Source organism: Lampetra fluviatilis, chromosome 37 (genome assembly GCF_964198595.1).
Source record: "Lampetra fluviatilis chromosome 37, kcLamFluv1.1, whole genome shotgun sequence".
Lineage (NCBI taxonomy): Eukaryota > Metazoa > Chordata > Hyperoartia > Petromyzontiformes > Petromyzontidae > Lampetra > Lampetra fluviatilis.
Window position 1 is genome coordinate 6,685,356 of NC_136311.1, and position 27,621 is coordinate 6,712,976.

The window sequence follows — 27,621 nt, forward strand, 5'->3', positions numbered from 1 at the left end:
ATGAACACTGTGGTGAGTGGTAGCTAGCGCCTCTAGTGGTTGGAGGGTTGACGAAAAGCTATGACGTGAAAACATCTCGAAGCTACATCTAAATCGGCTCAAGCCTGTCCCGTAAATCACGTGACTTATGCTTGGCCACCCCCACTCTGAATGCCTCGCCTGTCCCCGCCCTCTGCGAAAACAGACGCTGCTCCGTGCAGCTCGCTTTCTACTTGCTCTTTCCTTCCCTCTCCCTCTGTTCCATCTCCTCTCATCATCACCCTCTCGTCCCTTGATATCTTGACTCGGTTATTCCTTCTCACCCCCACCAACACCACCACCACCACCCAATCCTTCTCCTCTTCCTGCACCGCCACTCCTCCTCCTGCTGCTTTCTCTCTCCGTGCTGCTCATCTCGAGCCGTGCCCTCTTCCTTCTATGTCTGTCCTGGCGACTTCCGTCCCGGCCCCCCGCCTTCCCATTTCCCGTTTCTTTATTTCTCTCTTTCCATGCATTGTATCCTTGGCCGTGTGTGTGTCTCTTGCCGTGGCGTGACACGGGTAAAACGTTGAACGTTAACATCTACACAGTGTGCGAGTCGAGGCGATTCAGGCACCGGCGATGTGATGTCTGTGTCTGTGTCGCGAGATTAATTATAATTATCAATGCATCGTTGCATTGACACTTAGAATTACTACTAATTGAATGAGAGTGGCATTTCGCAAGCATTTTACTCGCCAGCAAGCCTGACTCTGCTGCTGACGAGACGCTGTGTGTGTGTGTATGTCGAAACCAGGTGCCGGGTTTGCTTGTCTTGAATCAATGCTGCTGCGACACTTTGATGTTTCGTTCTTCAAGTGGCAGGACGGACATGGGAAGGGGATGCATCGCCTGCCGATTATAGTTTGTGATTTTATATTTGTGATTTATATTATAGATTGTGATTTTATATGTGTGATTTATATCATAGATTGTGATTTTATATTTGTGATTTATATTATAGTTTGTGATTTTATATTTGTGATTTATATTATAGTTTATGATTTATAGTTGTCATTTATATTATAGTTTGTCATTTATATTTGTGATTTATATTATAGTTTGTGATTATATATTTGTGATTTATATTATAGTTTGTGATTTATATTTGTGATTTATATTATAGTTTGTGATTTTATATTTGTGATTCATATTATCGTTTGTCATTTATATTTGTGATTCATATTATCGTTTGTCATTTATATTTGTGATTTATATTATAGTTTGTGATTGATATTTGTAGATTTGAAGTTTTCGTGACTGCAAGGATTCATACTCTTAGGTTTTTCGGTAAAGTCACGTAGGTAAAAAATAAATAATAAATAATATAATTGAAATGTATTTTATTTATATTATTTTTTCAATTATATTATTTATTATTTTGTTTTTTACCTACGTGACTTTACCAAAAAACCTAAGAGTATTGATATTTGTGATTCATATTATAGTTTGTGATTTTATATTCTCCACACCGACGCGAATGCTTTGGTTGAATAATAAGTCCGAGTTCGTGGTCGTGGCAGAGTCAATGAATGGAACAGCTTTGCACGAAACCACTCGGGTTTTTTGCAACAACAACAGCAGCAGCAACCACTCGCATCTGATGCGGCTGCTGTTCTGTGCGTAAATGCGCTCGGCGGCAGCACGAAGATGCGCCCGCGTGTCCATGCATCGCGGTGACGTCTGCGTGTCAACCCCGCTGACTTGAAGCGAGTTGATACTCCACGACGGGCGGATGATATCGAGGGGCGCCTCGCGTTCCGTACTCTTGCCACGACACATCTGTTTGCTCGCCAGGCACAATGGCTACAGTGTGTAGTAGTAGGAGGTGGTGCTGGTGGTGGTGGTGATCTGGTCTGGGCCTCCCTTGAAGGTCAAACGTGAGTCCCGGCGGGTCCTCAATGACCCTGCGATCTCTTTAAAGTGAGGCCACGCGTGGCTTAGAGCTAGGGCGGTCGTGGGTGGGGGGGGCTTAGAGCCCCTTCCTTCCTTGTAGCTCCTGCGTGTGTGTGTGTGCGCTACGAAGCTGGTGAACCGGATTCAATTCCCGCTCACGGCCAACGCCAGTGACGATTATCTGAACCGGTCCTGGGCATCCCCTAGGTCGATTCAGCCTCAAATGAGTACCTGGTGCGATGTGTAAACATCGCCACTAGGGAGACAAAGGCGGCCGGGCGTGGTGTTGGTCACCCACCGCCTCGTGTGCCGTGCCGGCCTTGATAGGTGCTCGCTCACATCACTTGCCCCTACAGTCTGTTAAGGCTATACGGGGGATCTTTGTCTTTGGATCAGTGGCACAGCGAATAGCGCACTGCGCTGCAGACCCGGCCTCTCGCGGCTATCAACACCAGTGGCGATTATCCAAACCGGTCCTAGGGACTCACCTAGGTCTACTCAGCCTCAAATGTGTACCTAGTGCGATGTGTAAACTTCACTGGTGCCGTGCCGACCTTCATAGGTGCTCGCTAACAGCAACAGTCTGTTAAGGCTATACGGAGGGTCTTTGTACGTCTGTCTGGGTGTATTTTAGTGTGTACGCACACTAAGATACGTCGAGACGGACATAAATAAGGAACACATAAACACACATGGTGTACACACATAAATACATCACACACGTACATGAAATAGAAAAGTAAATGTCGAGTTAAGCCACTATTTATCCACAAAAGCCTCAATGAGTCTCAGGAGGGTCCTGCATCGGGATGTTTGGCCAGTCGCAGTAATGAGAATTTGGCATGCGGGAGGAAACGGGAGAAGCCGGAGGAAAAAACCCAGAGGCATGAAGGGGGGTGTGAGACTCAAAGGTCCACACGGAGTGGTCAAGGGCCCACTCCGTATTGCTCTCTCTCTCTAACCGTCCAATCCACTTGCTGTACATTCCACTCGGAGGCTCGCGAGACACATCTGCCACGGTGTGTCACTCACTGTTTTCATCACCGACTCACTCACGTCTTTACCAACTTTGCAACTCGCCGTCTCAACAAACTCACTCTCTCCACCACGTACTCATTTGCTCAATCAGACGCTCACTCACCTCATCACCCCGTCAATCTATTAACTCGCTCCCGAACGAACTCACTCTCTCGATAGTTCACTTGTTCGCTCACGAACTCCTTCCGTTATTCACTCATTCACTAACTCGCTCTCTCCCTCCATCGCTCACTTATTTGCTCACTCACGTTACCACTGACTATGTCCACTACCTCGCTCTCTCCATAACTCACTACCCCGGCCACTTCATCATTAACCCACCCGATAACTCACTCACTCGAGCTCTGTTCCACATCTGGTGTTAATTACGTCTCTGCAGCGCACGTGCTGCCTTGTGGAACGCCCCACACACATGACACACACACACACATGACACACACACACATTACACTCACACACATTACACACACACATTACACTCACACACATTACACACACACACTACACACACTACACACACAAATTACACACACACACTACACACACACACTACACACACACATTACACACACACACTACACACACACATTACACACACACTACACACACACTACACACACACATTACACTCATACACATTACACTCACACACACATTACACACACACACATGACACACACACATTACACACACACATTACACATACACATTACACTCACACACATTACACTCACACACATTACACTCACACACACATTACAGATACACATTACACTCACACACACTTCACTCACAATACAAAGACAAATATCCCGCGTACAGACTGTTGGGGCAAGTGCGGCTAGCGAGTAGCACCCATGAAGGCCGGCACGGCACACGAGGGGGTGGGTGACCAGCACCACGCCCAGTCGCCTTTGTCTCACGCGTAGCGATGACTACACACCGCACCAGGTACCCGTTTGACGCCGAGTCGACCCAGGGGAGGCCCAGGACCGGTTCAGATTATTCGTCACTGGGGTGTTGGTGGCCAGGAGCGGGAATCGAACTGGGGTGGATGGGCTCGAAGCGCAGCGCAGCGCCGAGAAGTCCGTCATATCCAGCAGTGGATTGACAAACAACAACAACAACAGGCCTGTACGTGTGCATACTGCATGAACACATAGCTTTATTTTTTTGTATATATTTTTTTAACATGGCCAATGTTTTGCCGAGATTTTCATTTTCTTTGCGCACGTTTTCCGACGCACGGTACCGCTCCAACAATAAACATTCTGCCCGAAATTACAGGTCTTACACGCCCTTAATTACACAGCCTTGGTTGGAATATCACAGCGTTGGCAGGTCTCGTTTTATAACAAACGCTAAAGGGGTAGAGGCGAATGGGGCCCGGCTGGGAGCTGGGGGCGGTGTGGAGGGAGTGATGGGGGGGGGTCGTTTGGCGAAGTTAAGATCTCCACCCACCCCACAACCGCAACTTGAAATCCCAGACTCCATCCCTTCTACATTTTCCTCCCCCCCCCCCGAACGAAACTTTGCCTCCCGTGACCTTGACTAAAGTCCTCCCTGCCGCCGTTGGCTTGTGTGTGGAGCAAAACGTATTTTCTTTTTTTAACTTTATTTTTTTACTTTCGAACAAAACAATAAATAGTGGAGTGCGTAAAACGATCCGCCGACTGGGTCCGAATCCATCACGAAGCTGGCAAAATAAAACTAAGCCGAACGCCTTTCATATGCCGTGCCACGTATGGAGTGTGTGTGTGTGTGTTGGGGAGCGGTGGTGCAGTGGTTGCCGTGCTATGCTAGGAACCCGCCGATCCGAGTTCGATTCCCGCTCACGACACCATCATACATATGCGCGTATGTTGAACTTCTTTCTCACCGTACGTAGCAAGCCATGCTGATCTGAACCAGTCGTGGTCTTCCCCTATTTCGACTCAGCCTCAGCCTGGTGCGGTTGTGTAAACATCGCTGCGAGGGAGACAAAGGCGGCCGGGCGTGGTCCTGGCCATCCACCCGCTCGTGTGCCGTGCCGGCCTTCATAGGTGCTCACTAACAGCACTTGCTCTAAAAGTCTGTTAAGGCTATACGGGGGGGGTCTTTGTGTGGGGTTAAATACAAATGAGAATAATTTTCTGAGCTCAAAGAAAAATCGCTCTCTGGGATTGTATTTAAATCCCGCGTGAGTCAGTTGATGCGGTCCCACATTACAAGGTCGACATAGAAAATATGGCACCGTGTGCGTGTGTGCATAATATGGAGGTGCAATTAGTGTAATGGTTTTGTATGTACGTATGTGTTTGTATAGCGCGTGTTTGTGTGTGATCTGAGTTTAGGGGGAGTGGTAGTCTCATGTAAAAACACCGGTGACGATTATCTGAGCAGGTCCTCGACCTTCCCAAGGTCGACTCAGCCTCAAATGAGTACCTAGTATGTGATGACAAAGGCGATCTGGCGTGGTGCTGACCAGCGAACCCCCTCGTGTACCGTGCTGGCCTTCATAGGCGCTCGCTCACAGCACTTTTTTCCCAAAGGTCCTGTTAAGACGATTACGGGAGCACGCTGCACTACGAAGCCGGCGAGCCGAGTTCGATCATTACCGCTCACGGCGGCCGACACCAAATGCTGTATGAACGGCTGTACGAGAATGATGAGCGCCACCCAAAACGTCTTGGAAGAAATGGTAGTGTACCCACGCTTTACCCCACCACGCGTCACGTGCCCATCACCCATCTACCGTATGCTGCTGGGTGGACAGCGGCGGGTGGACACTTAATAAAGTTGCCCCCGGTTTGATTTGAAGCTTTCGTGACTGCAGGAATTACTCTTTGGTTCTTTCGGTAAAGTCACGTAGAAAGAAAATAAATTAAGTAATAGAATACGACGTTTCGATTGCAACACAAGCAATCGTCATCAGGTAGAAACAAACCGAGTGAACTTAGAAATACAAAGCAATCCAACACAGAGAATCGGCTAACACAACAGTCAGCACCTCACCTGGTTGATTACGTTCTTCCAAAGATTGCTAAATTTGAGAGAGAGACATAACACAGACACGGGGACACACAGACAGACACACAAGCAGAGAGAGACTCACACAGAGACACACAGAGAGAGACACACAACATAGACACACAGAGACTCTCTCAAATTTAGCAATCTTTGGAAGAACGTAATCAACCAGGTGAGGTGCTGACTGTTGTGTTAGCCGACTCTCTGTGTTGGATTGCATTGTATTTCTAAGTTCACTAGGTTTGTTTTCTACCCGATGATAATTGCTTGTGTTGCAATCGAAACGTCCTATTCTATTATTTAATTTATTTTCTTTCTACGTGACTTTACCGAAAGAACCAAAGATAAGTTGCCCCACCGTTGTATCAACTTCCGCGCTGGGAGATCGAATCGAATTGGCGACCTTCGGATTGGCAAAGTTGAGCGTCGCCAACCGTCACCCCGCGCCCTCGCCATAGGAACGTGGACTTTCCACCGCCCCAGCGACGCTCTTCAAAATTAATAGCGACGCACTTTGTGGACTTTCGAAAGCAACACGAAACTACAAAGAGCCGTTAACCGACGTGTTAGATAAAATAAAACAACAACAAAAACAACCGACATTCTTCTCGCAGCGGCGAATTTAAAAAGTTGGCGCCTTTGAAGAGGAGAAGACGGGGGGTGGGGTGAGTGGGGGTGGGTGGGGGGGGGCTGTGTGCGCGTGGGGGGACTCTGCGCTAGCAAAGAAAAATAAACACGGGGTTGAAATCCTATTAGGGGGGGGAGCGATGGTGCTGGAGGCAACGGGGCTAGAGACACAGCAGCGCCTTTGTGACCCCCCCCACGCCCCACCACGGCCTGGCCCGCCATCAGTGGTGGAGCTGGCCCATTGGGGGCCCTGAAACCCCCCACCGACTCATTCCTTTAAATTGACAAACTCGCGGTGAGATGAGAGGAGGGAGAGATATGGACGAGAGATGGAGATGCAGAGTGAGAATTGAGAAACGTGCACGAAAATGTGGATGTAGCGAGATGAGATGAGAGATGCAGACGTGGTAGAGATGAGATGAAATTGCTTTCTATATTAAGGAACCTGTTTTGTTTATTAGGGTTAAGGATGAATTTGAGTCGATATTTGATGCACCTCAATTTTTTTTCATTAATCTGGGAGGGGGCCCCCCTTCAGTTCCTGGGGCCCTAAGATTTAGCTTTTGCCTCTAACCGCAAGGTGCCCTTTTAGGGACAGGACAGGTTACTAAACCCACACACGACCAGATCGGTGTGATTTAAACTAATATATACTCCACAGAAAAAAATCACTTGTTAAAATTGCCATGTGAACCCGGTGGTCCGAGTTCTAAACTAAAACTATTTTTTTTATTTTACCAGGTAAGGCCCACTGAGCTATGGTAGCTATTTTTCAGAAGCGACCTGGCCACAAATGACGGCTCAACAAGTGGCTTATCAATGTGGAAATCTCTAGAAGTCAAATACTCTAAACGCGTGATGTTGATTCTATATGTGGCAGGGAAAAAACCGAAGGACCTGGAGAAAAATCCACGTGACCGAGGGAAGAACGTGAAATCTCAAAATATACAGCAGGCGTCCGGGTCAGGATCAAACCTACCACCTGTATACACCAGGCGAGGTAGTTAACAACTCGCCACCACCTTGCCCGGTGCTCGGCCACTCTATTCTCTTCTCCTCTTGCGAATGATGGCAGCAGCGATGCGTTCAGGATTCTCGATGTCCGTGTCGAGGTCTGCTGGTCCTGGCCACGACGAGAGAGCTTCAGGAGAGAGAGCGAGAGAGAGAGAGTTCGTGTCGTTTTCCTATTCATCCTCCAATGAAGGAGCGGTGACGAGAGCGAATTACGATGTGGTCCATAATTGTGGTTGCGTGGCAATTATCGCACGACTGTGGCTTCACGCATCTCTGCAGGGTTCTATGTATCTCCGTGTCTCTGTGGGTTTACAATATGGTCCATAGTTTTGGTTTGCATCGCCACAGTCGCACTCCTGTGGCTCGCGTCTTAAATTTTACAATTACGGTGGCGATGTGCGCATCATCCTGTCGGCGTCGATGTTCTGAAGCGATTGATGGTTCCACCACCATCACCAGCGTCGTCGGGGAGGAGGATGAAGGGGAGCCACACGGCTTTGGTGAGGCCGTCATCCAGCAGTGGATTGAAAGAAGAATGTTAATTATTATTAGAATCCGAACCAATGAGCATCCCTATCCGCAATTCTGTGTTTGTTCAATTACGCTATTGGTATCATAGAGTACAAACAGGCCAGTCAATGTGCTTTACGTTAATAATGATAATGATGAAATAAAAACACAGTGCTCAGGAACGAATGAATTCAACGGCTAAGACAACATTCCTCTTGACTCCATTCTAATGTTCACGAGCGATTGTTTTCTTGTTTGGTGTGTGCTTCACACACACACACACATATATATATACACACACACATATATATATATACACACACACATATATATATACACACACACATATATATATACACACACATATATATATATATACACATATATATATACACACACACATATATATATATATATACACATATATATATATACACACACACATATATATATATGTGTGTGCTTCACACACACATATATATACACACACACATATATATATATATATACACATATATATATATACACACACACATATATATATATACACACACACATATATACACACACACACACACATATATATACACACACACATATATATATATATATACACACACACATATATATATATACACACACACATATATATATACACACACACATATATATGAAGTATTGGAAAATGACGGCAGGAAACTCCTTGACGGGAACACACTTCTTTTATTAAATCTTGACTTGTAACAATACAACGCGTGGCCTCTCTTCTTCACAATGCGCTTCTCTTGACTCTGGATTCTGTGCTGCCGGCTCTCTGTGCCTCGTGTAGACTCCGCGCCTCGGCTACACTCCTCTCTCGCCTCGTGTAGACTCTGCGCCTCTGCTACACTCTCCACTCGCCTCGTGTAGACTTTGCATCTCTCTCTCTGGCTACACCGTATGCATACTCGGCTCGTGTAGACCTTCCTCTCTCGCTGGCTACACCGTATGCATACTCGGCTCGTGTAGACCGTTCTCTCTCGCTGGCTACACACTATACATTACTCAGCTCGTGTAGACCGTTCTCTCTCGCTGGCTACACACTATACATTACTCAGCTCGTGTAGACCGTTCTCTCTCGCTGGCTACACACTATACATTACTCAGCTCGTGTAGACCGTTCTCTCTCGCTGGCTACACACTATACATTACTCAGCTCGTGTAGACCGTTCTCTCTCGCTGGCTACACACTTATACCTTACTCTCCTCTACTCTCCATTACTCTCCATTACTCTCCTCTCTGGGCTCTATCTCTGCACCTTCGTCTTCATTCTTAGATGGTTCCACTTCTCCCCTGCTCCTCTGTGCATCACCTTATATACCCCTTCTTCCCGGGAGACGGAGCGGATGCGGACCTCAACGTCGGCACCGCTCCTCAGTTACCCAATCCCCACGCGCTATCCCTACGATCCGGTTCCGCTCAGCGCGTGTTTCCACTCCCCGACCAATCACACCGCGCTGCTACCCGATCACTCCCTCTGCGCGCGTCACCGGCACACAGCCAATCAGCAGCACTACCCCCACCCGCGCACTGACGCCTGCTCCTCCCCGTCAGCGCGCGTCACCACACACACACCCGTACATACGCGCTGGCACACGACATATACACCCAGCGCGTATCACCACTACATCACCCCCTCCCACATAGCTCGCAGCCGGCCCGGCTGCTAACAACAACCAACCGCGACGATAAAACGACAACCAACAAAAAAAAACCCCGTAACCCCCCGAGTGTGCCCCGTAACATAACACAACAACAACAACAACAAGAATAACTATGTACAGATTGACAATGAACCCGAAAAGTCAACAATAACACGATACGAGCAAATTCGAAACGAACGCGCCCCACGTCCCTGCGACTACACGCAGTGACGAGGCGCTCCAACTGCCCCGACTCCTCACGAGGCAGGTCATGCAAAGTAGCACGACCTGGCGCGAGTCCGTCTGGCTGGTCCATCGTATGGGGCGGGACACTGACGACCGTCCGGCGGTTCCGGCTGCTCCAGACGGCGCGGAACGGGCCTGAAAGGGCCGGCCCCGCCGCGGAGATCCGGCCGCCGGTGATCGGCAGCTGTCAGTTCCGAGACACCTGGGAGCAGATCAGGCGAAAATACGTGTGGATCAGGCAGAGACATTTCCCCCTCTGGGTCGCCGGTCACGTCACACGCCCGGCCATCACGACACAAGGGGAGGCCATATGGAGGCGAGAACGGTTTCAGTCGGGAGGGGTGAACGTACCACCGGCGCTTTCCCCACTTTATCTGAACGCACTGGGGCCGTGCAACGCGCACGACCTCCACGGGTCCCCTCCACGGTCTCAACAATTTAGGCGACGTAGCCAAGGGTGCCTGAGGGCAATGCAGCCAGGCCCTGTCACCTGGTTTCCATTCGTGCATGGACACCTTCCGTGCCCGCAACCGTTCATTAGCAATTTGGCGAGCCCGCGAATTAAGCCGCGCGGCCTCCCTCGCCTCGTGTAGACTTTGCATCTCTCTCTCTGGCTACACCGTATGCATACTCGGCTCGTGTAGACCTTCCTCTCTCGCTGGCTACACCGTATGCATACTCGGCTCGTGTAGACCGTTCTCTCTCGCTGGCTACACACTATACATTACTCAGCTCGTGTAGACCGTTCTCTCTCGCTGGCTACACACTATACATTACTCAGCTCGTGTAGACCGTTCTCTCTCGCTGGCTACACACTATACATTACTCAGCTCGTGTAGACCGTTCTCTCTCGCTGGCTACACACTATACATTACTCAGCTCGTGTAGACCGTTCTCTCTCGCTGGCTACACACTTATACCTTACTCTCCTCTACTCTCCATTACTCTCCATTACTCTCCTCTCTGGGCTCTATCTCTGCACCTTCGTCTTCATTCTTAGATGGTTCCACTTCTCCCCTGCTCCTCTGTGCATCACCTTATATACCCCTTCTTCCCGGGAGACGGAGCGGATGCGGACCTCAACGTCGGCACCGCTCCTCAGTTACCCAATCCCCACGCGCTATCCCTACGATCCGGTTCCGCTCAGCGCGTGTTTCCACTCCCCGACCAATCACACCGCGCTGCTACCCGATCACTCCCTCTGCGCGCGTCACCGGCACACAGCCAATCAGCAGCACTACCCCCACCCGCGCACTGACGCCTGCTCCTCCCCGTCAGCGCGCGTCACCACACACACACCCGTACATACGCGCTGGCACACGACATATACACCCAGCGCGTATCACCACTACATCACCCCCTCCCACATAGCTCGCAGCCGGCCCGGCTGCTAACAACAACCAACCGCGACGATAAAACGACAACCAACAAAAAAAAACCCCGTAACCCCCCGAGTGTGCCCCGTAACATAACACAACAACAACAACAACAAGAATAACTATGTACAGATTGACAATGAACCCGAAAAGTCAACAATAACACGATACGAGCAAATTCGAAACGAACGCGCCCCACGTCCCTGCGACTACACGCAGTGACGAGGCGCTCCAACTGCCCCGACTCCTCACGAGGCAGGTCATGCAAAGTAGCACGACCTGGCGCGAGTCCGTCTGGCTGGTCCATCGTATGGGGCGGGACACTGACGACCGTCCGGCGGTTCCGGCTGCTCCAGACGGCGCGGAACGGGCCTGAAAGGGCCGGCCCCGCCGCGGAGATCCGGCCGCCGGTGATCGGCAGCTGTCAGTTCCGAGACACCTGGGAGCAGATCAGGCGAAAATACGTGTGGATCAGGCAGAGACATTTCCCCCTCTGGGTCGCCGGTCACGTCACACGCCCGGCCATCACGACACAAGGGGAGGCCATATGGAGGCGAGAACGGTTTCAGTCGGGAGGGGTGAACGTACCACCGGCGCTTTCCCCACTTTATCTGAACGCACTGGGGCCGTGCAACGCGCACGACCTCCACGGGTCCCCTCCACGGTCTCAACAATTTAGGCGACGTAGCCAAGGGTGCCTGAGGGCAATGCAGCCAGGCCCTGTCACCTGGTTTCCATTCGTGCATGGACACCTTCCGTGCCCGCAACCGTTCATTAGCAATTTGGCGAGCCCGCGAATTAAGCCGCGCGGCCTCCCTCGCCTCGTGTAGACTTTGCATCTCTCTCTCTGGCTACACCGTATGCATACTCGGCTCGTGTAGACCTTCCTCTCTCGCTGGCTACACCGTATGCATACTCGGCTCGTGTAGACCGTTCTCTCTCGCTGGCTACACACTATACATTACTCAGCTCGTGTAGACCGTTCTCTCTCGCTGGCTACACACTATACATTACTCAGCTCGTGTAGACCGTTCTCTCTCGCTGGCTACACACTATACATTACTCAGCTCGTGTAGACCGTTCTCTCTCGCTGGCTACACACTATACATTACTCAGCTCGTGTAGACCGTTCTCTCTCGCTGGCTACACACTTATACCTTACTCTCCTCTACTCTCCATTACTCTCCATTACTCTCCTCTCCGGGCTCTATCTCTGCACCTTCGTCTTCATTCTTAGATGGTTCCACTTCTCCCCTGCTCCTCTGTGCATCACCTTATATACCCCTTCTTCCCGGGAGACGGAGCGGATGCGGACCTCAACGTCGGCACCGCTCCTCAGTTACCCAATCCCCACGCGCTATCCCTACGATCCGGTTCCGCTCAGCGCGTGTTTCCACTCCCCGACCAATCACACCGCGCTGCTACCCGATCACTCCCTCTGCGCGCGTCACCGGCACACAGCCAATCAGCAGCACTACCCCCACCCGCGCACTGACGCCTGCTCCTCCCCGTCAGCGCGCGTCACCACACACACACCCGTACATACGCGCTGGCACACGACATATACACCCAGCGCGTATCACCACTACATATATATACACACACACACATATATATATACACACACACACATATATATATATACACACACACACATATATATATGTGTGTGTGTGTGCATATATATATGTGTGTGCTTCACACACACATATATATATATACACACACACACACATATATATAAATCTCACAGCCATCTGTAAGAAGCCCTCACTGGGAGGTGAGATCCAATAATATTTTCTCTCCAGCGGACTTTGCTTTGCTTGGAAAACACGCACGGCTTCCAACGCTCACACATTCGGAGGTTTGATTCAACTCGGTGTTGAATCTCGAAGCAGAACTGGTGGTGTTAAGGGAGGCGTGGGGGAGGGGGGGGTACGGCTGGTTTGTTGGGGGGGGGCGGCACGCTCCCTTGGTTCCTTCTTTAGGTCCCTTCCCTCTTCCTTGAGAGACAAGGGGGGACCGCGTGAGAGATTTTAACCTCCCCTGAGCTCACACCAGAGATGAACTTCTCATGGAATCATTTCATTTCCGTTGATCGTTTTCAGCAGTGGACAGACCATGGCTGATGACGACGACGATGATGACGCTGACGCAAACCTCTTTCCCACCCCATGCCCCCCTTGATGCTATACCCCCCTCCATCAACTCCCTCACCCCCTTCATCCATTTATCCCTTGGCCAGATGTTGCCTCTACCCCCCCCTCCCCTCCATCTGTGCACTGCTTCACTGCAACACCATCAGCCGCCCCTTCACACTCAACTCAACACCGGTTATTTATGGGGTTATTGGTCAAATCCTGTCCAGAACCGTTCGGTGAACCTTAGAGACCCTTGCGACCGGGCCTTAATTTCTCACTCCGATGTTTTCCTGGAACGCCGCGAGGCTGGGCTTGCAATAGGAATAATCATACAAGGTGCTACCATGAGAATAAAAAAAAATGTGCATATTCATAACGATCCTATATACTTTTACCGTATATTCCCAAAAGTCTTATGAACAGGTTTTATGATTATTATTATGGGAGCAACGTCTCCACCTTTCCACCCATGGGTGCCCCCCTCTCGCATATCCCCCCCACCCGAACCCCTCCCCCGCATACCCCCCCCCCCACGCACCTCCCACCCACACTTCCCCTCGATGCCCCCCCCCCAACACGCGCCCCCCACCCCCCTTCCTCTCTGCGTTGCTGGGCGGCGCGTGGCCAGTGAGCCAGCAAAACTTTAAAAATAATAATAAAGTCTAAAAACGCACAACGAATTATGTATTTATTGTTACTGATACAAGGCCAGTCAGCCAGAAAAACGTAAAAATATATAAATATATACAAAGTATGAAAAGCCATTAGGTTTAATTTATTTATTATTACTATTATTATCGATGCAAGGCCCAACTTTGAAAGCTTGCAATTTTTGAAGAACCCCCCCCCCTCCTTCTCCCCCGTCAGCTGCCTGCCAAACGACTCACAGATCTCACTGGGCTCTCCCCACCCGGTTAAATCAAGGGGCCATCGGTCAAATCATAGCAGTCGGCGAAGCCGGCACCAAACGCACCGCAGGCGAATGTTTGATGACCACGCGGGTTTACATGACCCCCCGCTGCGAGAGGCACCTCCCTTCGTTTGCCGGCAGCGCTTATTCACGAGAAAAAAAAATATTTTAAAAAATACTTTTACTGTTTCCATTTATATATTTATGTATTTTCTCAAGTCTGCCAGAGACCCTGGAGAAATATTAGGCTCTGATTTTCAAACATTCCCCTCTAATTGGCTACAGCAGTTGAACTGTGACTTATGCTGCAATCAAGGGGCCCGGTTCCCCATAAACTCCTTCCCGGAGTCTTTGAGCCGATCGCTCGAACATGGCTTATTGGTACCACGGCGGGTGGCAAATGTTACCAATGATTTCCTCTAAGCATTTTGGCTCTAGATTACGAATCTGTATGATAGCAATGTCCCCGAGGTAGCTGATTATGAAGAACTTGTCATTAAATGGTACAATAGTGTGTAAGAATATAATTTTTGAGAGAGAGAAAAAAATCAACGCGATATGAAACACGTGATATGAGAATTTGAACGCAAAATATAAAATTCGTGCATAAAATTCACAGTATGCACGCTAAGCTCGTGGTGGATATTGTCCATGGTGCACACCACCCATGGTGGACAGACACTGCCCGACGAAGTGGGTGCTCGTAGCATTTGCTACCCAAAGTGGTACCGACCAATCATCCCGACGCATGCCACCACAGCGGCGTTAGTTATTCTTGAGTGTGCAGGCGGTGCCACTGCACCGGGGCCCATAGGTCAGAGTGGCCCAGGTGCCGAGCCACGAAGAGAGGGGGGAGACATGAAGACAGGGCCTGTTTAACACGCAGGAGGCTTTCGTGACCAATATTATTGTTCATAATAGAGGTTTTTTTTTGGGTTTGATCGCGTAAATACGAATGTGCCATTAAACCCGCCACCACCCGACAAAGCAAATTAGTAAGGTTCGTCACGTAAACAAAACATGGCAATTAGTTACTTGCACAGCACACCGGTGTGTTGGAGAGTAAACCCACGACATTCACAATTGGAGTACGACGCTTCGCCGGTAATTACAACCAGCCGCATCAGGCGACAGCCAGAGAGATGGAGAATTCCTCCCGTTTCGGTCTTAAAGATGCCAAACGCACGACGCAGTGCCCCACCGCCACCCTCTTCACCACCGCCACCACCACTAAGCCCCCCTTGGATAAGCTCAAATATTATCCAACGGAGGGCTTTAATCACCCAGGAGTGGTTGAGAAGGGGCACACGAGGTTGCCAACTGTTCTGGTTTTCCCTGGATCGTTCCTTTGTTGAGAAGCCAGCTGCTGTCCTGGGAAATCTATGAGTCTTACCAGGACACTAAAAGTCCCGGTTTTTGTCAGTGGTGTAGTAATAACAATAATAATAATAATCACGACACCACGCTGAAGACAATGCATTAACGGGCAGTTCTCCCTTCTTCCATCCTGTAGTGTGAGATTGTCCCTCTTCCCAAGATGTGTCCTGGGTGTTTTGTTGCTCGGGGGGTGGCAACCCTGAGGGTTGCAGGATGTCGGGTTGGAGGATTTGATGGTGCGTGGTATCCCAAGTCGCCGAGCGTTGTGGCGAGCGAGTTGCAGTGCACGGTCTGGTTCGTTCTCTTCTTGAGTTCAATGCCAAAGGCCAATAAGTTGTGGGTTATGGGGCTGCCAGCCTTTGGAGCAGTGTTGTATGTGTGCGTGTGTGCTTGTGTGTTCACGTGTTAGTGTACGTGTGTCCGTGCGAGTGTGTTCGTGCGTGCTAAATGTCTATCCCGTCCGTCCTGCCAGAATCCTTATCCGTCTGTTTGATTTGCTAACTACTCAATGTTGTCCGTCCATCCATCCGTGTGTGTCTCTCTGTACGTCCACCTGAGGAATGACTGTCTGTCTGTCTGTCTGACTGTCTGTCTGTCTGTCTGACTGTCTGTCTGTCTGTCTGCTCAACCGCGTGTTTGGTTCGTAACGAGTTTCTTGTGGGTCGGGTGGTGTGAGGCAGAACGTCACGTGAGACCTGAGCGTTCGTCTACGCCTAACGTTGCTCACTGTAATCTCGAGCGAAACGTCGGACATAAAGTTGCCTGCATTTGGTTTTGCTTTTCAACGATCCTCCTCCGTGTTGCTGGGGGGGGGGGGGGGGGACATCAATTGGCACTTTTGCCCCCACGTGAGAACTTGATTTGAGTGGCTCCGTTGTGTGGTGGAGGGTTACAATTATTTTTTGTTGACATCATACACGGCACGATCTAACCACCACCCACCCCCCCCCCCAAGAAAACACCAATGACGAATGTACGTAGGGTACGTCGTATGTATGTTGAACTTCTTTCGCACCGCACGTAACCGACCGTGCTAATCGGAGTTTGTGGCAGCCTACGTATGGAATTATCCGTGTGTCTGTCATCTTTACCCTTTCTAACCCTTCCTCACTGCGCCATCTTTCCCCTCCCGGCATTGGCAACTGCGCGACCAAAGCCACGTCCAGCAACACGATTTATCTCAACGCCCGAACTGGACATTGGGGTGAACACTCCTGGTCCAGTATAGTAGTAGGTTTTTACCCTTTTAAACTGGCACAAAGCCGTCTCGGGTGTGGACCAATCAACTTCAAGGACAGTGCATATTATTATCATTATCAGAGTTTCTTCTTTTTGTTTGCTTTTTTGACTACTTGTGTTGTGGTTATTGCAAACATGATGCCTTGAATAAAGGTGTCAGTTTTGTACCAGTTTAAAAGGGTAAAAACCTACTACTATATTTTGCCACTGGTAAAAGAGATCTCATAGTGTAAAAAACTGCTGGTCCATTTAGACAGCCATGCGGCCAGTGGGTTGAAATTCCACCTTCACAGGGCAGGTGCCAGACCGTGCGTGGAAACTCCACGGCCGTAAGGTTGACGATCGGTGACGACCGCTGGAACAAATGTTGATGATCGCTCGTCTAAACCACCACCGCAGGGAGGCTTCTGTTGTTATTGTTGTTGCTGTTTCAAATCTGTAATCTCGGTGTTCGTTGTACTTTCCGTGTGTTCATATATTTGGCCACGAGCGAGCTTCCGTTACTGTCCAGGACATCGATAGCCGGTGGCGAGGATCTGTACCCGAAGCAAAACGTCCCACGTGGCCAGCATCGCCGATGTTCGAGTTTCCAGATTTTTCGCTCGAGAGCGGATACGTTGCTGCAACTGGGTTGGTGGTTTGAAGCATCATCGGCAGCAGCAGCAGCCATGATCTATCCGCTGCTGGATGAAGGCCTCTCTAAACCGGGGAACGGGGGGGGGGGCCCAGGAAGTGCTCGGGACCCGTTCATATATCACTCGCCGTGGCGGAGAATCAACAACCTCAGAGGTCACCGGGTTCAGAACGCCGTGCGCGACCCGCTGCACCGCCACCTCCACGCCGCACCGTGGATGACGCTGCCGGCTTCAGCTGTGGCTCTACGCCACTGGAATGGATGCGTCGAGCATGGCCTTTGTGGCAGCTTGGTCCAGGCGGATGGTACTCGACTCTGCTCAGTGGCATCTCTTCTCTTGTCTCTTTCTCTCTCCCGGTGGTTCTTCCTGCCACAGTGGCGCTCACCCCACGTCTGCGATGACTCGTATCGAGCCATGTGGCGATCTGACGGAAGAGGATACTTTTTTTTGTATTTCCGTTAGACAGAGCCTGTGTGTGTGTGACAGAGAGAGAGAGAGTGCGTGTGTGTGTGACAGTGTGTGTGTGACAGAGAGAGAGTGCGTGTGTGTGTGACAGAGAGTGCGTGTGTGTGTGACAGAGAGAGAGTGCGTGTGTGTGACAGAGAGAGAGTGCGTGTGTGTGTGACAGAGAGTGTGTGTGTGTGTGACAGAGAGAGTGTGCGTGTGTGTGTGACAGAGAGTGTGTGTGTGTGACAGAGAGAGTGTATGTGTGTGTGACAGAGAGAGAGAGAGTGTGTGTAACAGAGAGTGTGTGTTTGTGTGTGACAGAGAGTGTGTGCGTGTGTGTGTGACAGAGAATGTGTGTGTGTGACAGAGAGAGTGTGTGTGTGATAGAGAGTGTGCGTGTGGCAGAGAGAGTGTGTACGTGTGTGTAACAGAGAGTGTGTGTGTGTGACAGAGAGAGTGTGCGTGTATGTGTGTGACAGAGAGTGTGTGCGTGTGTGTGTGACAGAGAGTGTGTGTGTGTGACAGAGAGAGTGTGTGTGTGACAGAGAGTGTGTGTGTGTGTGACAGAGAGAGAGAGAGTGTGTGTGTGTGACAGAGAGAGTGTGTGTGTGACAGAGAGAGTGTGTGTGTGACAGAGAGTGTGTGTGTGTGACAGAGAGAGAGAGAGTGTGTGTGTGTGACAGAGAGAGTGTGTGTGTGACAGAGAGAGTGTGTGTGTGACAGAGAGTGTGTGTGTGTGTGACAGAGAGTGTGTGTGTGTGTGACAGAGAGAGAGAGAGTGTGTGTGTGTGACAGAGAGAGTGTGTATGTGACAGAGAGAGTGTGCGTGTGTGTGACAGAGAGAGAGAGAGTGTGTGTGCGTGTGTGGGGTGCGAACCCCGACGGCCCGAGTTCGATTCCCACTCACGGCCAACGCCAGCGACGATTGTCCGAAGCGGTCCCAGGCCTCCTCCCCTAGGTCGACTCCGCCTCAAACGAGTACCTGGTGTGGTGTGTAAACATCGTCACTCGGGAGATAAAGGCGGTCGGGCGTGGTTGCTGGCCACCCACCCCGTCGTGTACCGTCCCGGCCTTCATATGTGCTCGCGAACAGCACTTGCCCCAACAGTCTGTTACAGCCTATACGGGGGATCTTTGTCTTTTTGGTGGTGGCGGTGGTGGTGGTGGTATTGCTGCTGCTGCCGCTAAGCATCAGAGACCCTTGGGATCTCCAGTTATTAGCGAAACGACGAAGGCACGTCCATACTGTGCGTGCCGTACCTGGCGCGACGTGTAAACACGGCCACTCGGGAGACAAAGGCGGCCGAGCGTGGTGCAAGCCACCCACACCCCCTCGTGTGCCGTTCCGGCCATCTTTGGTGCTCGCTAACAGCACTTGCCTCAACAATGGGTAAGGCTATACGGGGGATCTTTGTCTTTGTATGTGTGAGTGTGTGTACAAGACTGTGTGTGTGTCTGTGTGCAAGAGTGTTTACGTGCTGACCACCCCGACCTCCGTGTGCCTTTCCGGCCTTCATAGATAGATGTTCGCTAACAGCACTTGCCCCAACAGTCTTGTTAAGGCTACATAGGGGATCTTTATCTTTGTTTATGTGAGAGAGATAGCGCGTGTCTAGGCTAGGGCGTGTGTGCGGAGAGAAATTCTGCGCGCAAGATAAAGTGTGTGTGGGAAACAGAGTTTGATGGACTGTGTGAGAGAGTGTTTATGTATGAGAGAGAATGTTTTACCGCGTGCGAGTGAGAGTGAGTTTGTGTGAGTGACTACGTCTAAACTAAAACTAAACTATTTTTTATTTTACCCGATAGCTCTTTTTCAGAAGCGACCTGGTCACAAACGAGAGCTCGGCGAAGTGGTTTATCACGTGGAAATTTATAGCAGCCAAATACTCGAAACGCGTGATGTTGATTCCTAATTTGGAGGGGAAAACCGGAGCACATGGAGAAAAAACATCCACGCGACCAATGGGAGAGAGAGACATCACAAACTCCAAATATACAGCAGCAGGCGTCAGGGTCGGGATCGAACCCACGACCTCCTGCATACCAGGCGAGGAAGTTAACATCTCTCCACCGTGGAGCGAATGCAAAGTGATTCGTTAGTGCATTGCTCTAGGGAATTGTCCGCCCGAGTTCAATTCTTGGCCGCAGCTCACAGCAATGGCAAGTGATATCCGAACAAAGAAACAAAACCTGAGCATCCAACTCGGTTGATTCCCTAGTGACGATGTTTACACACCACGCCATGTACTCATTTGAGGCTGAGTCGACTTCGGGGATCACCGTCACAGGGTAGCGCGCTAACCGCTCCACACACGTGATGAAATGAGTAGCTGGTGTGGTGAGTAAACGTCAACATTCGGGAGACAGAACGTGTCGTTCCCACCTTTAATAGGTGCTCCCTCACAGCACTCGTGCCCACACTTGATTTTGGGACATGGGGCGACATTTTTTGGTGAAGATTTTTTTGTGTTTTAAATTTACCTTTAATGTTGCGTCCCTTGTCATGTGAAATACGCTTTGAGATACAGCACACTGCGGGGCTTGCTGATGACACCTAAGGATACGAAACCACTCCGATAGTTTTGCTGTTAGAAAGCCAGACGTAAGATATTCGTTTGTTTGTGTGTGTGAATAGACTCTACAAAGGCGGCCGGGGGTGGTTGCTGACCACCTCTACCCCCTCGAGTGCCGTGCCGGCCTTCGTAGGTGCTCGCTAACAGCACTTGCCCCAACAGTCGGTCACAGACTATACGGGAGATCTTTGTCTTTGTGCACTTTGCAACATTTTTAACGGGGTGACCGCGGAGGTGGCCGATTGGCTCAGAGGTGAAAGACGCGGAGCCGGCACCCGCTGAGGGCCTGGGTTCGAACCCCGGTCTATTGTCAATTGTGATTGAGTGGAGCGAGTTGATGTTCACGGCCCGATCACCCGAGACTCCCATCATGTTCAGCTTTGTTTTTGCGCTCGATTAGACCGAATTCCAAGGAATCTCGACACATCCCTCGATAACACTTCCATGAACAGGGGCCATTGTCCGAAACGTCGCCTGTTATATATGTGTTCCCTTTTAAGGCCGCCGTGTTATTGACGAACGTGGTAAGGTTTTCATTAAAATTATCGTGACTTTTTTTCGTACTTATGCACCGCTGCCAACGGCAGCATCTCGAAGCGATTTGGCTAATTTCCAAGCTCTGATGATGTAAAACAAGACATGGGGCGACTGTCACGCGGGAGTGGGGGGATCGTGGGGGACCCCGAGGGTTGGGGGGGGGGCGTGAGGGGGGGGCACCCCCCCCCCCCCACTCTACCGTGTGAAGAATAACGAGGCCCTTGCCAGGATTGTTCCGGAGAAATCCCTGTGAAACATTTCTCTTTGCCGGCATATTCATTGAAGCACACACACACACGCACACACACGGGGTGAAACCACTTTGCGAGATTGCTAAATGGATTCTTTGTCTCAAGAACATGACGCCGATAGTGCACTGGGAGTTGGGGGGGGTGGAGGAAAAGAGTTGGGGGGGGCAAAAATTTATTTCACAGAACACGCAGTGAAACTGACCTTCGAAGAAGCTCCCACGATGAGCTGTACCGATTATGAAATTGCATCCCCCCTCTCCTCAATCCCCTGGGCTGCTGGCAGCACGTGTTGTTTGTGTTGTTGTGTCATTTGTTTGTGTCGTGCTCGGTGAGTGACGTGCTGTCAGGCCCTGTCGAGACGACTCCGTGACCCACGTAGCACCCCGCTCCCACTCTCTCGCTCTCTCCTTAACTCTCCCTGTTCGTGTCTGTGTGTGTGTCTGTCTCTGTGTTTCTGTATGTGTGTGTCTGTGTGTGTGTCTCTGTGTGTGTGTCTGTATGTGTGTGTCTCTGTATGTGTGTGTGCCTGTCTCTGTGGGGAGCGGTGGTGAAGCGGTTAGCGCGCTGCGCTACGAACCTGGCGACCCGGGTTCAATTCCCGCTCACGGCCAACACCCAGTGATGATTTTCTAAACCGGTCCTGGGCCTCCCCCTAGGTCGACTCAGCCTCAAATGAGTACCTGGTGCATTGTAAGCATCGCCACTGGGGAGACAAAGGCGGCCGGGCGTGGTGCTGGCCACCCACCCCTCGTGTGCCGTGCTGGCCTTCATGAGTGCTCGCTAACAGCACTTTTCCCAACAGTCTGTTGAGGCTATACGGGGGATATTTGCTTTTGTTTCTATCTTCGACTGTTTTTCTAATTGTCTCTGTGTTTATCTGTGTCCATGTGTGTGTCTCTCCCTCTCTTTGACTCTGTGTGTGTCTCTATGTCTCTCTTTGTCCTTGCCTTACACTGTGTCTCTGTATCTCTCTCTCTCTGTGTGCGTGTGTGCGTGTATATCTCTCTGGATCTTAATGCTATCTCCTTCCTGCCCTGCTCGGCCTCTCGAGAGATGGAGGATGTGTGAGGATTAATTTGGGAGGATTCAGACTGCCACGTGCGTTGTTCCATATGCAGTCGACGGAGTAACGTTACATTTGTTGTCGATGGGAAAAGAAGCAGAAATGATATGAAGTGTCAATCGTTCAAAATGAACGATGTAATCATCACCGTCATCATCATGTATCACTATAAGCATCATAATGATCACTACAATCGTAAAATCATCATCACTACAATTACCAACCATTATTACAATCACCATCACTGCAATCACCATTGTTTTACAACAATCATTACCATCGTCATCGTTATCATTAGTCATTTCCAGTACTTTTCATCACTTTAGTGAATATCAAACACCACAGCCATGAACCATTATCACAATAATCGCTACAATCATAGTCACCACTTGTCGCTGCAATAATCACTGCAGTTATAATCTTTACTATAATCCACATCACCACCACAACTATTATTGTCAACCACAGTAAACATAACTCCTCCTCGCTGATAAGGCTAGTCTTAGACCCACAGTGAATGATGTGTTGTGGTTGGCTAGGGTTAGTGTTAGACCCACAATGAATGCTGTGGTTGGCTAGGGTTAGTGTTAGACCCACAGTGAATGCTGTGTTGTTGTTGGCTAGGGTTAGTGTTAGTCTTAGACTCACAATGAACGCTGTTCTGTGGTTGGCTAGGGTTAGTGTTAGACCCACAATGGACGCTGTTCTGTGGTTGGCTAGGGTTAGTGTTAGTGTTAGACCCACAATGAATCCTGTGCTGTGGTTGGCTAGGGTTAGTGTTAGTGTTAGACCCGCAATGAATCCTGTGCTGTGGTTGGCTAGGGTTAGTGTTAGACCCACAATGAATCCTGTGCTGTGGTTGGCTAGGGTTAGTGTTAGTGTTAGACCCGCAATGAATCCTGTGCTGTGGTTGGCTAGGGTTAGTGTTAGTGTTAGACCCGCAATGAATCCTGTGCTGTGGTTGGCTAGGGTTAGTGTTAGTGTTAGACCCGCAATGAATCCTGTGCTGTGGTTGGCTAGGGTTAGTGTTAGACCCGCAATGAATCCTGTGCTGTGGTTGGCTAGGGTTAGTGTTAGTGTTAGACCCGCAATGAATCCTGTGCTGTGGTTGGCTAGGGTTAGTGTTAGTGTTAGGCCCGCAATGAATCCTGTGCTGTGGTTGGCTAGGGTTAGTGTTAGTGTTAGACCCGCAATGAATCCTGTGCTGTGGTTGGCTAGGGTTAGTGTTAGTGTTAGACCCGCAATGAATCCTGTGCTGTGGTTGGCTAGGGTTAGTGTTAGTGTTAGACCCGCAATGAATCCTGTGCTGTGGTTGGCTAGGGTTAGTGTTAGTGTTAGGCCTGCAATGAATCCTGTGCTGTGGTTGGCTAGGGTTAGTGTTAGTGTTAGACCCGCAATGAATCCTGTGCTGTGGTTGGCTAGGGTTAGTGTTAGTGTTAGACCCGCAATGAATTCTGTGCTGTGGTTGGCTAGGGTTAGTGTTAGTGTTAGACCCGCAATGAATCCTGTGCTGTGGTTGGCTAGGGTTAGTGTTAGTGTTAGACCCGCAATGAATCCTGTGCTGTGGTTGGCTAGGGTTAGTGTTAGTGTTAGACCCGCAATGAATCCTGTGCTGTGGTTGGCTAGGGTTAGTGTTAGTGTTAGACCCGCAATGAATCCTGTGCTGTGGTTGGCTAGGGTTAGTGTTAGTGTTAGACCCGCAATGAATCCTGTGCTGTGGTTGGCTAGGGTTAGTGTTAGTGTTAGACCCGCAATGAATCCTGTGCTGTGGTTGGCTAGGGTTAGTGTTAGTGTTAGACCCGCAATGAATCCTGTGCTGTGGTTGGCTAGGGTTAGTGTTAGTGTTAGACCCGCAATGAATCCTGTGCTGTGGTTGGCTAGGGTTAGTGTTAGTGTTAGACCCACAATGAACGCTGTGCTGTGGTTTGCTAGGGTTAGTGTTAGACCCACAGTGAATCCTGTGCTGCGGTTGGCTAGGGTTAGTGTTAGACCCACAGTGAATCCTGTGCTGTGGTTGGCTAGGGTTATTGTTAGACCCACAATGAATCCTGTGCTGTGGTTGGCTAGGGTTAGTGTTAGACCCACAGTGAATCCTGTGCTGTGGTTGGCTAGGGTTATTGTTAGACCCACAATGAATCCTGTGTTGTGGTTGGCTAGGGTTAGTGTTAGACCCACAATGAATCCTGTGCTGTGGTTGGCTAGGGTTAGTGTTAGACCCACAATGAATCCTGTGCTGTGGTTGGCTAGGGTCAGTGTTAGACCCACAGTGAATCCTGTGCTGTGGTTGGCTAGGGTTAGTGTTAGACCCACAGTGAATCCTGTGCTGTGGTTGGCTAGGGTTATTGTTAGACCCACAATGAATCCTGTGCTGTGGTTGGCTAGGGTTAGTGTTAGACCCACAGTGAATCCTGTGCTGTGGTTGGCTAGGGTTAGTGTTAGACCCACAATGAATCCTGTGCTGTGGTTGGCTAGGGTTAGTGTTAGACCCACAATGAATCCTGTGCTGTGGTTGGCTAGGGTTAAGTGTGAGCGTTAGGCCCGCGGCTAACGATGTGCTTTGGTTGGCTGCGCTTGCCCAGCTGCCCGCCTCCCAACTGAACACTCTCGTCTCTGCGAAAGTGAATCCTCAGATGGAAACTTTAGTGTCTTTCCCACCACTCCAAACAGAACCCCCCCACCCCTCCATCCCCACCGTTAATGAAACAAATCAGCTCCACTCAGCGTGATCAGCACCTCGAAGGCGATCTGCGTCTTCGGGATTACTCCCCTAACATGCGACTCGACTGTGAGATGCCTGGGCACAGCTTCGGTCGGAGAGGCATGGCACACAAGCATCGTTGCAGAGTGGCCCGCGGGAGAATGTGAAATAGCAACTTCCCAAGTTTGTGTCTTTCCACGTGAAACAAAATAAATTACAAGGAATTATCAAAAGCATATTCTCGCTGCTGATAAGGTGCCCTCCCTGAGGGCCGCACGTTTGATGGTTTACGTAAAGAGATGCGGCACTTGACAGTTTTATGAGCAGAGATACAACATGGCGAGGCAGCGTTATGTTAATCTTGGAACGTTGCCTGTAAATATCGTGCAGTTCACCAGCACTGATTCAAGCAAGGCTGACTCTGCTGATGTCTTAGGCACTGAATTCATACTCTTAGTTCTTTCGGTAAAGTCACGTAGGTAAACAAATTAAATAAAAAATAATACAAATAAAACAATAAAAATCACGACGTTTCGGAGGCAACACAAGCTTCCGTCTTGCCTCCGAAACGTCGCGATTTTTATTGTTTTATTTTTATTAATTTTAATTTCATTTTTTTACCTACGTGACTTTACCGAAAGAACTAAGAGTATGAATCCTTGCAGTCACGAAAGCTTCAAATCTAGAATTAGGCACTGAATGTCCATCCGCACCGGTTCAGAGCTGCTGCTTGCATTGAACCAATGCTACTGTAGTAAGTTGCAGGAGGCTTGGACGACGGGGTCGGAGGCACACTTATTTATTAATACCAACTTGTGTACAGTAACGGGTACACACAGCACTTAGAGGGGTATCGTCCCCTTCACTCTTCTAACAGGGAGACACAACATCTAACCCCGCTAACCTACGCCCGAGTCCTCCACTACGGAGCTAGGGGAGGCTACCTATCCCAGCCCTGGTCAAGCTGGGATCCCGGCACCCTGAGTCTCCAGACCGGCTCTTATAAGAACGTCAGTCTGGGCTCTCGGGGCCACGCCACCGGCTTGCCCTGGTCGGTCCTGACAAGGACAGCGAGCCAGGGGAGCTCCGGGGCCTATTCTAGCTGGTCTTCACTCTTCGCTGGTTAAAGCTAACACTCGACCTCGAGCCCTCCGGCTCACCACCTTTTATAGCACTCGGCCCCCGGGAGGGGCCCGTGGGGGATGCAGGTGCGGACGTCGGTGTGAGCACCTCCTCTGTGTACGGCCCTAACCACGCCCCTTGTGTTTGTTACCCATCCGTGCCCATACATCTACACAATTACACCTCTACACTACTGATAGGATTGCCCTCCCAGAGGGCCGTGCGGCCGTTGGGGTTGTGCAAAGCGTACCGTTATTGAAGTGGAGGAGAGACAAATGCAATAAGGAGGCTTTCCTGTATCGTGAAACGTCCAGTCGTGGTCGAATATTGCTGGCTCTGACGTCAATTGGGCACCAGTTATAGGCTGTGGCAGAAGGAAGCGCTGGTTGAGGTGTGATGACATCAACGACATCTGCCGTGATGACCTCTTAACCCTGACCTTGGGGCATAATGATGATGATGGTGGTGGTGGTGTTGAGCTGAGTTGAACCATAATCTGAACTCGCAACCCTCCGTCTTGAGTCGTTAAGTACCGACAAACAGCGGAGCCACCAGGGTGAATCGGAGGGATCTTAAAAGCAAATAAAATGTGAGGGCCAATTAGGCTGTGGGCTGAAATGTGAGAGACTGCGGGCCGTCGGAATTCGCCTCAATCTCAGGCCCGGGGATTAAACAAATCTGCCACGAACCCAAGACAAAGCAGCCGGTCTCCCCAGACTGATGGCTGCTCATTACAAAACATTCGCGGTGATCTCGCCATCATCTGGACTCACTCTCTCGCTCGCTCGCTTTCGTTTTCTCGTTTGTTCTCTGTTCCCGCACAGATGATTTCGGGCATTTAGGCGTAACGTTTGTTCAGTGTCAAGGCGCTCGGCCGTGTGTGTGTGTGAACCAGATACGGGTACCGATGCATCATCATTAGCCTCCATCGAAGCGTTGAACAGAAGAGACACCACAGGAGATGAGAGGAAGCGATACGGAAGTGACAGCGTCATACCAGCGAGTCAGCGCTGTACTAATGAGACCGTACAAGCAAAAACATCCCAGATGAGACAAGAAAGTTGTGGGTGGTCCAGATGTCTTGTGATTCCCCCCCCCCCCCCCCCCAATTAATTAGCCCCTATTTTCGTGTTTCCTTTGCATGTTCATTTCTGTTTCAAATACACCTTGCTTAAACAATATTACGTTTTAGAGAATTGAATTCGGGGTGG

The 27,621-nt window shown here is 50.1% G+C and overlaps 1 protein-coding gene across 2 annotated transcripts in view; it reads left to right on the forward strand.

The window, feature by feature from the left end:
* Positions 1 to 27,621, forward strand: part of LOC144945299 (uncharacterized) — a 123,594-nt gene that overhangs the window by 54,644 nt on the left and 41,329 nt on the right. The gene's annotated exons all lie outside the window — the stretch shown is intronic.